Raw genomic sequence first — 9,434 nt, 5'->3', positions numbered from 1 at the left:
AGAGGGCAAGTCATAGTTTTCACTTACCGTAGTAAGTCTAGCAGGCCAAAGGTTAAAAGTGAAGATAAAGTTGTGCTAAATTCATCTCACCCTAAAATTTATATTATCAAATATAATATACACATTATGATACACATTATGAGTTTGTCAGCATATCAGTATAGTGGAGTAAGCATAAGATATCAATTCCATTAAGCATATGTGGAAGTGAATATTGATAAATCTATATTTTAATCACTTATTGCAGTACTACTACTATTCTACCATAAAATTTTATTGTAGAAATGGAGATGGAGGTTGATTAAGAAAGATTAAGAAAATGCAGCTAGTTGAGGCTACACAGTATGACCCTGTCTCATAATTGCAGGAAACCTCAACTGTTCAAAATACAGAGAACAACTGTGGACTGACACCCAGTGCTCACATCATCCACTTGTTACTCCAGTTTGCTCTTGAGCTTGTTCAGAGAATTGACCTTATCGTCCTCAGCCTGGAGGTTGCCCAGGGTCTACTGGTGGGCCTCTTGGAGGGCCTTCTTTTCCCATGTTAGCTTTGCAATAGTTTCATCCAGGCCTGCCAGTTCTTCAGTAAGGTTTTTTTTTTTTTTACCTAAAAGAAGCCACAACAGTTAGAAGAAAAAAGCAGAGCTTGGTTAGCAATGAGCACATCTAGCTGGAGAGATACCACAGGATTGAGTATCTTGTTCTCTGTGGCATATTTCTCCCTCTCAACATTGGCCAGTATCAGCTCAAGGTCATCAACGTCCTCCTTCAGCTCTGAGCACTCATTCTCTAGCTTTCTCTTCTTGGCTGTCAGCTCTGTGTTTATCTCATCCTCATCCTCAGCTTTCTCAGTCACCTCTTTGATTCTGGCCTCCAGCTAGAACTTGGCTTTGATCGGCTGGTCACATCATTCCTCGGCCTCCAACAAGTTCTCAGTCTCCTATAAAAGGAAATCACAATTCCCTTTAAGGGATGAAGGTTTGAGCCACTGCCATCTTTCTTTGTGAAAGCCTCCATGGAACACTACAAGAAAAACCCAACACCCACCCATGCTCTACCCTCAGTTAACCCAGATTTTCCCAGAATCGTAATCAAATCTAGATTTGAAAAAGGGAAATTCCTAAGGCATACCACCCGTACTTGGAGTTGCAGGTCATTCTTCCGTTGTACCAGAGTGACCATCTTCTCCAGCTCCTTCCTCTTTGCTTCTGACTTGGAAAGCTCATCTTTGATTTTTCTTGAACTCTTCCTTCCTAGTGCCCATCTCCTGCTCAGCCTCTGCTTTGTTCAGCAAGGGCTTGATCTTGAAGAAGAGTTTCATCCAGGGCCAATGCTTGACATTCATGAAAGCACAGATGTTGTACTGGATATAGAAGATGGACTCCCTGCAAACAAAGCAAGATGGCTCAGCAGGGAAAGGTGTACAATGTCATGCCTGACAGCCTCTGAGTTTGATTCCTAGGCCCCACATAGTGGAGACAAGAACTGAACTCCTACAAGTTGTCCTCTGCATATGTACTCACAGATAAACACAAAGCATAGATTAGATAGATAGATAGATAGATAGATAGATAGATAGATAGATAGATAGATAGATGGATGGATGGATGGATGGATGGATGGATGGATGGATGGATGGATAGATAGATAGATAGATAGATAGATAGTATAGTTTTAAAAAAAATCAGCCTGGAAGTGGTACCTCATGCCTTTAATACTAGTGCTTGGTAGACAGAGGCAGGCAAACCTCTGTGTTGTCAACTTGGTCTACAGAGTGAGTTCCAGTACAGCATAGGGTTACACAGAGAAACCCTGTCTCAACAAACAAACAAACAAAACAAAACAAAACATTGCTCCTACAAGGGATTCTCTCTTCCCTCTTCCACCTTCTCCCAGAGAGCTCATGCTTAAACTAAGACCCCGCTTAACCTCCTCTGCATCATCTTCTGGAATTCCATAGGCATAAGAAATCCTCTGGATATGGCTTGTGTCCAAGTGATCAGTTTGGCCAAATGCTCATCCTGCATCTCTTTCAGAGTTCCCAGCAAACCAGCCTTAAAGAACACCTTCAGAAGGATGGATAAGAAGAATGAGCTGCCCAGTCATTGTGTTAAGAGGATGCAAAGGCCAACAGCATGAGGCAGAATTGATGCATTACCTTGGTGTGTGCAAATTTGTACTGTGTGTGGTCAATGTCAATGGAAGACAAGAGCTTCTTGCAAGCTTTCCTGCTGTCAGTGAACTGGCCCTCTTGGATGACATTATCATTCAGTCCTCGATATCTGCCATTGTGGACACAGAAATGATCAGGCTGTTGGCAATAATCAGTGATTACAGGCCTCTCTTCTAACAAACCAGAAAGCCTAGTTCCCAGGAAGGAAAGAAGCTTGCCCATAGTCACTTTGCTGGAATCTAGGCCTTAGGACTCTTTGGCCAGGTCCCTCTCCTGTTATATATCAGACAAGTTCCAAAAAATGCAGATGACACAAGAATGTGAACTTTGATGAAATCATAACTTATTTCACATGGAAGACCAACTACAACTACTCTTTTGAAATGGGTCTTTTCATGTGATATTTCTTCCCTCACATCCCAGCCCTTATCCATGTCAAAGAACAAACACAGCATTTTAATGAAGTACCTCTGTTTAAAGTCCCAGACAGGATCCTGTTGGGGAACCCTTCCTGCCAAGGCAGATGCTTTTCAGGACCCCATTACACCTGAGCTGTGTTCCATGGCCCTAAAGAACACAGGAAAGATACCTGAGCTTCACCCAGAAGTCCTTAAAGACTGAGCAGCAGCTTCTGGGCTGGCAGGTGTCTTACCTGGGGTCTTAGTTTCATTGGCTATTATACAGTGCACAGAGTGTTGGTGAGTAGTTCTTAGATTGGACATCAGCTTGTTCAAAGAAAGACATTTCTTTTGGTAGCCTACTGTACACTCCCACAGAGACAAATCCATGCATGGTGGTGAATACTAAACTCTATGGCTTCAACTTAAAAATTGTGAAATTAACTCTGTCCTTGAGTAATCCCAAACACAGAGATGAAGACAACTCACATAACTTGGACAACTCCCCCTTGAAAATCTACAAAGCTCTAAAATCTGAAAATTTTCTTCTATAAATCTGAATTCTTTTGAGTACCAGCAATATACACAAATAGAACATAGGCAAAACAGCAGTATGCTTCAAATATGTAAAATGATCTACATCCTTCCTGTACGAGGCACATACGAAGCACAGATGAATTTTGCATTTAGATTTGGGTGCCATACTTGAGAAGTATCATTATATATGGATTAGTCAAAAGAGAAAAAAAAACTGAAGTTCTGATTTTTGGTCACCAAGCATGGGGAAATGTGACCTGCTTTAGTCATCTTTCTCCCAGGTTGCGAGATGGTCATCCACTACAAAACGTTTTCCAATTAACACAGAAAAATGCGTCTGCCCCTGCCTGGGGCCCGTGTGCTACTGCAGGCTTACTGAAGGCAGCTAGATAATTGGAAGTGAGAACTCACTACCCCCAGCCAGCCAGACCTGTAAGTTATGGTACACAATGGAACAACCCCTGGCCCCATATTTGTTAAACCTCATCTGTGTATTGTCAGACTGTCAATGGATCTTACTCCAAGAGTCAGGCAGCATTGCTAACCCTTGCGTAAATCAAGTCTAGGATCTCAACGTTTCTTGAAGGAGCTTTGCTGTGACTCAGTTAAACCGTGGGTGGACTGATTGATGTGTCCTACCCTGAGCGGTGCACAGGCCAGTTGGAAGCAGGAGTCTTTCCTCTTAGCAACTTTCTTCTTCCCAGTGTGCAGTGCAAGACACAAAAGGGCCAAAGTAGGATGTGTGGATGGATTGAGACTTTTGGGAGCCGTGGGAAAGGGAGGTTATGGGAAGACCAAGCTCCTGCGTCCCAAGTCCCTAAGTTGTAAGTTACCATCGGTTGTAGCAAAGGTGGCCTAGAGATGTGCCAGGAGTCTGTTGGAAGATTTCTGGTACAGCCCACCCCGGTCTCATTCAGGGGGTCCTTGTTCTTCTCCAGCCAGCCTTAGTCACGGGAGACCACAGTGCCAGCATAGTGCACCAGGGAGAAGTAGGCATTGGCCTTGCCTTTGACCACCTTAGGCTTCTGGAACTTGTTGGATTTTCGCAGGTGCTGGTCATACAGTTTACTCTTGAAGGAGTTGCCTGTGGCTTTGCGGAACATGCATCCAGAAGGAAGGGCCCATCAGCTGGGATTGAAGGCTAGGAAAATTAGCAGAGTAAATAAGCGCAGAAAAGTACCAGGGAAGGGAACACAGAGCAGATGGAATGGTATACCTTCTCGATGAGTTTGTTCTAAGCCAGCAGCCAGGTCTGTCCCAAAGTCGATGAAGGTCCACTCAATGCCTTCCTTCTCTTGTACCCCACCTGCTCCAGAACAAACATGTGGTGGTTGAGAAACTGTTGCAGTTTCTTGTTGGTGAAATTGATGTACAGCTGCTCGAGGCTGTTATACTGATGCCAAAACCTAACATTAGTGGGGAAAAAAATTAGACCTCTTTCAAAGTGGAAAAAAAAAACTATTTGTGAGGATTCCAGTCTCAATCTATAACACAACTGTTGTACCTAAGGCCCAGGGATCATTGCTGAGGAGAGAAGAGAAAAATTCTAGGAGCTATAGGAATCTGTGAAATAATTTCTCCTTGAAATGACAGGTAAGCTCAGTTAGGATATTTCAACAATATGGCTTTCTATACAAAACCTGAACAAGGACAATACTAATAGAAATGCTAAAATGGAAATAGAAAACCTCAAGGGGTCCTGACCCTGGAGGAAGGATTACAGCCAGCTAAAACATACAAAGAAAAGGAAAATAAGTATTCCTCTGGAATGAGCCCATGACTTGGATAGCCAATGCCAGGATGTCAACAACGAAAGGATAAACGTGCAAAGAACACCAAACATGTAGGTTTCTCAGTAGGTTCTATAGATGTTTTTCTGTAATATGTATAAAACAATAACCATTACGGAAAAAAGACAACATGAATTTGAAGGATTGCAATGGACACATGGGGAAGTGGAAGCAGGAAAAGGCTGTAATTATATATATATATTTTTAATTTTTTTATTAGACATTTTCTTTATTCACATTTTAAATATCCCTTTCCTGGTTTCTCCTAAAAATACCTCCTATGCTATCCTCCCTCCCATACTTCTATGAGGGTGCTCCCCCACCTCTCCACCCACTCTCACTTCCCCATCCTATCATTCCTCTACACTGGGGCATACAGTCTTCACAGGACCAAGGGCCTCTCCTCCCATTGATGTCAGACAGGGACATCCTCTGCTACATATGCAGCTAGAGCCATGGGTCCCTCCATGTGTACTCTTTGGTTGGTGGGTTAGTCCCTGGGAGCTCTGGGTATCTGGTTGGTTTATATTCTTCCTCCTGTGGGGCTACAAACCTCTTGAGCTCCTTCAGTCCTTTCTCTAACCCCTCCATTGGGGAACCCTTGCTCAGTCCCATGGTTAGCTGTGAGAATCCACTTCTGTATTTGTCAGGTACTGACAGAACCACTCAAGAGACAGCTATATCAGGTTCCTGTCAGCAAGCACTTGTTGGCATCCACAACAGTGTCTGGGTTTGTTAACTGTATGTGGGATGGATCCCTAGGTAGGGCAGTCTCCAGATGGCCTTTCCTTCAGTCTCTGCTCCACACCTTGTGTCTCGATCTACTCCCATGGGGATTTTGTTCTCCCTTCTAAGAGGGACCGAAGTATCTACACTTTGGTCTTCTTTCTTTTTGGGATTCATGTGGTCTGTGAATTATATCTTGGGTATTCCAAATTTTGGGCTAATATTCAGTTATCAGTGAGTGAATATCATGTGTGGTATTTTTGTGCTTGGGTTACCTCACTCAGGATGATATTTTCTAGTTCTATCCATCTGCCTAAGAATTTCATGAATTCGACATTTTTAATAGTTGATTACTACTCCATTGTGTAAATGTACCACATTTTCTGTATCCATTCCTCTGTTGAACGATATCTTGGTTCTTTACAGCTTCTGGCTATTATAAATAAGGCTGCTATGAACACAGTGGAGCATGTGTCCTTGTTATATGTTTGAACAACTTTTGGGTATAGGCCCAGGAGTGATATAGCTGAGTCCTCAGGTAATACTATGTCCAATTTTCTGAGGAACATCAGATTGAGTTCCAGGGAGGCTGTTCCAACTTGCAATCCCACCAACAATGGAGAAGTGTTCCTCTTTCTCCAACATCTTTCACCCAGCATCTGCTGTCACCTGAGTTTTTTATCTTAGCCACACTGACTGGTGTGAGGTGGAATCTCAGGGTTGTTTTGATTTGTATTTCCTTGATGACTAAGGATGTTGAACATTTCTTTAAGGTGCTTCTCAGCCATTCAGTATTCCTCCATTGATAATTCTTTGTTTAGCTCTGTACCCCATTTTTAGTAGGGTTCTTTGGTTCTTTGGAATCTAGCTTCTTGAGCTCTTTGTTCAAAAATGAGAGTGAATCTTGGTAGACTTTTCCTTTGATCAGTATGAAGTGTCATTTTTTATTTTTTTTTATAACTTTTGGTTGAATGCTGCTTTTATTCGATATTAGAATGGCTACTCCAGCTTGTCTCTTGGGAACATTTCCTTGGAAAAATTTTTCCAGCCTTTTACTCTGAAGTAGTGTCCATCTTTGTCACTGAGGTATGTTTGGTGTGTGCAGCAAAAATGTTGGGTCCTGTTTATATATCCAATCTGTTAGTGTATGTCTTTTTATTGGGGAATTGAGTCCATTAATATTAAGGGATATTAAGGAAAAGTGATTGTTACTTCTTGTTTTTTTGTTGGTAGAGATGGAATTATGTTTGTGTGGCTATCTTCTTTTTGGTTTGTTAAAAGAAGATTATTTTCTTGCCTTTTCTAGGAAGTAGTTTCCCTCCTCATGTTAGAGTTTTCCAATTATTATCCTTTGTAGGGCTGGATTTTTGGAATGATATTGTATATATACATTTGCTTTTGTCATGGAATATCTTGGTTTCTCCATTTATGGTAGCTGAGAGATTTGTTGGGTATAATATCCTGGGCTGGTATTTGTGTTGTCTTAGGGCCTATATGACATCTGCCCAGGATCTTCTGGCTTTTATATTCTCTGGAAAAAAGTCTGGTGCAATTCTTTTAGGTCTGCTATTGAACAGCCATAGCTCCTGGGTGCAGATGGAGACCAGAAGGCACTGTAATTATATTTTAATTTAAAAATTAAAAGCTTAACAAATCCTGTCACAAATGAATTTATTTAAACATTTGTTTAGTGAAGGAGCCAGGATCTAATACTCTTTATATTTGATATCAATTTTATTGAATTTTGTTTTATTCTTTATTTTTTTAATTTATTTTTATTTATTTACTTTACTTCCCAACCTCTGCCCTCCTCCCAGTCTTCACTTCCCATAATCTTTCTCTGTTCCCATCTCCTTGTCCCTCTCCTCTGAGAGGATGAAAGGTCCCCTGCGTGTCCCCCTATCCTGGTACAAGTCTCTGTGGGACTAGGCATATCCTCTCCCATCAAGGCCCTACAAGGCAGCCCAGCTAGAGGAACCTATCATATTCTCCAGTCTTACTTTTAATCACAGAGGAAACATAATGTATTAATTTCTACTTCTCTTTACTGTGCTTCCCATAGAATCTTCAAGCTCTGTTTAGAACCCATCTACAGCCAACCAGGTAGTAAACTAAGAACTTGTAGTTGGCCATGGATTAGCCCAAAATATCTCACAGATAGTAGTTGGGGAAATGCTAATGACAACAAATTAAAAAACAATTTTCCTAAAATTATTATGAACATGGCTGTTTGGTTTTTAAATATCCTAGTTGACAGATTGCAAGAAGAGGCATTCTATATATTGCAACAAAATAATAAGGTAGCTCTCACGCTGTTTTTGAAGGAGTTGTCATACTATTTATAGACAATGGCATAAGCTATCACAAGCAAAGAATGGCTTCAGTTATTACCCAAACCCAGAAATCACACTGCATTCATGGACTTAGGTCACACATATTTCCAAGATATTCAAAAAGAATCAAAGTAAAGGCATGGTACAATAAAGCTGTCATCACCTAGAATTAAAGACATTAATAATTCAAGGATAACAAGAAAAAAAATGTACTGAGAAATTTACTAATAGCGAGGTTGCTAGATGCCGAACAGAGCAGAAAATAATTGGGTTTTCCACCTTCAGAGTCAAAGAAAAAGAAGTGGATACAGTGTTGGCAGGAAGAGTTTTGGATTCCCAGTCACATTTCAGCCTTACTGGGATGAACACTGACAGCTGCTTTACAAGGGACTGTGACTGCAGAAGTTGGCTTAGTCTCCATCACAGAGCTAAAGGCCTCTGTGATAGATTCTGGTGATGTTCATCTGTTTCGTTCAAGTCTCAGTGAATCTTGACTGAATAATATTCATCATAATCTTAAAGAATTCTTAGACTATGTCACTGTCGATGGCTTGCGTAGAAACTGATTGTGTATGTTGATTTTTCCTTTTCAAAATTATGTTGCTATTTCAGGAGAGCAGAGCGAATACTTTGGATCATGGGAAGATGTCATGACAATGCTTTTTGGTGGAATTCAGTCTGTGAGTAATTAGAAACAGCTTAATAATTCAAGAACTTAAAATAGATAGTTTTGCATTTGAAAATGAGATTGGATAAAACCAAACCTTTTGGCCCTTAATTTTGGTAGAAAGAGCTCCTTAACATGAAAATAGATCGCTATTGCCACCTCCTGGCACACCACCGAAATCAAAGTCCTTTGAAGAGCCATATATTTTGGGAAAGCAAGATTACTCCATAAATAGGTAATAAAATATGGAGTATTTATTGTAAGGCAACCATTGGGATTTTATTATTTATTCCTTGAAAACTTTTACAGAAATCCATTAGAGTTGATAAATAGTAGCATTTGTTTTATCAGTGCTCTATATTCAACAGAAACACTGCTTGTTATGACTTTTTAAATTAAATGCATGGGATCCGTCTACCTATGATTGAGATAAGTGTTAGAGAGTTTCAAGAAGAAAGCTCGGAAAATGTTCACTATGCCTTGGAGAATAGGGACCGGGATGGGAGCACTGCATGCAGTCAAAAAAGTGACAGGTGGCTTTCTACCATATAATAAAGCTGATGGCACAGATAACAACTCTGACAGTGTTAATCTGTCTTTCTGCCACGGGGGCTTTCAGAGGAGATGAGTGATAGCAGGCCCCTTCCAACTTGCCTGGGGATCCTGCTGAATTTCTCTTCACTTCTCTCTTCCTCCTTATTGTTCTTCTGTACCATCAGTCAGTGCTGATGCTTTGAGCCCCATCCTGCCTTCCTCACATCTGGACATCAAATCCTCAGCTGCATCAGAGCCTGCTTCCTGGACTCCC

The 9,434-nt window shown here is 41.1% G+C and overlaps 1 pseudogene; it reads right to left on the bottom strand.

The window, feature by feature from the left end:
* Positions 1-508: 508 nt before the first annotated feature.
* The window catches only part of LOC116094878, a 31,163-nt pseudogene continuing 22,237 nt past the window's right edge, over positions 509-9,434 (bottom strand).

The sequence above is a fragment of the Mastomys coucha genome, unplaced genomic scaffold, assembly GCF_008632895.1.
Source record: "Mastomys coucha isolate ucsf_1 unplaced genomic scaffold, UCSF_Mcou_1 pScaffold17, whole genome shotgun sequence".
In the NCBI taxonomy this organism is placed as follows: domain Eukaryota; kingdom Metazoa; phylum Chordata; class Mammalia; order Rodentia; family Muridae; genus Mastomys; species Mastomys coucha.
The sequence above is the reverse complement of the archived record's forward strand: the minus strand, read 5'-3'. Positions and strand labels throughout refer to the sequence as shown.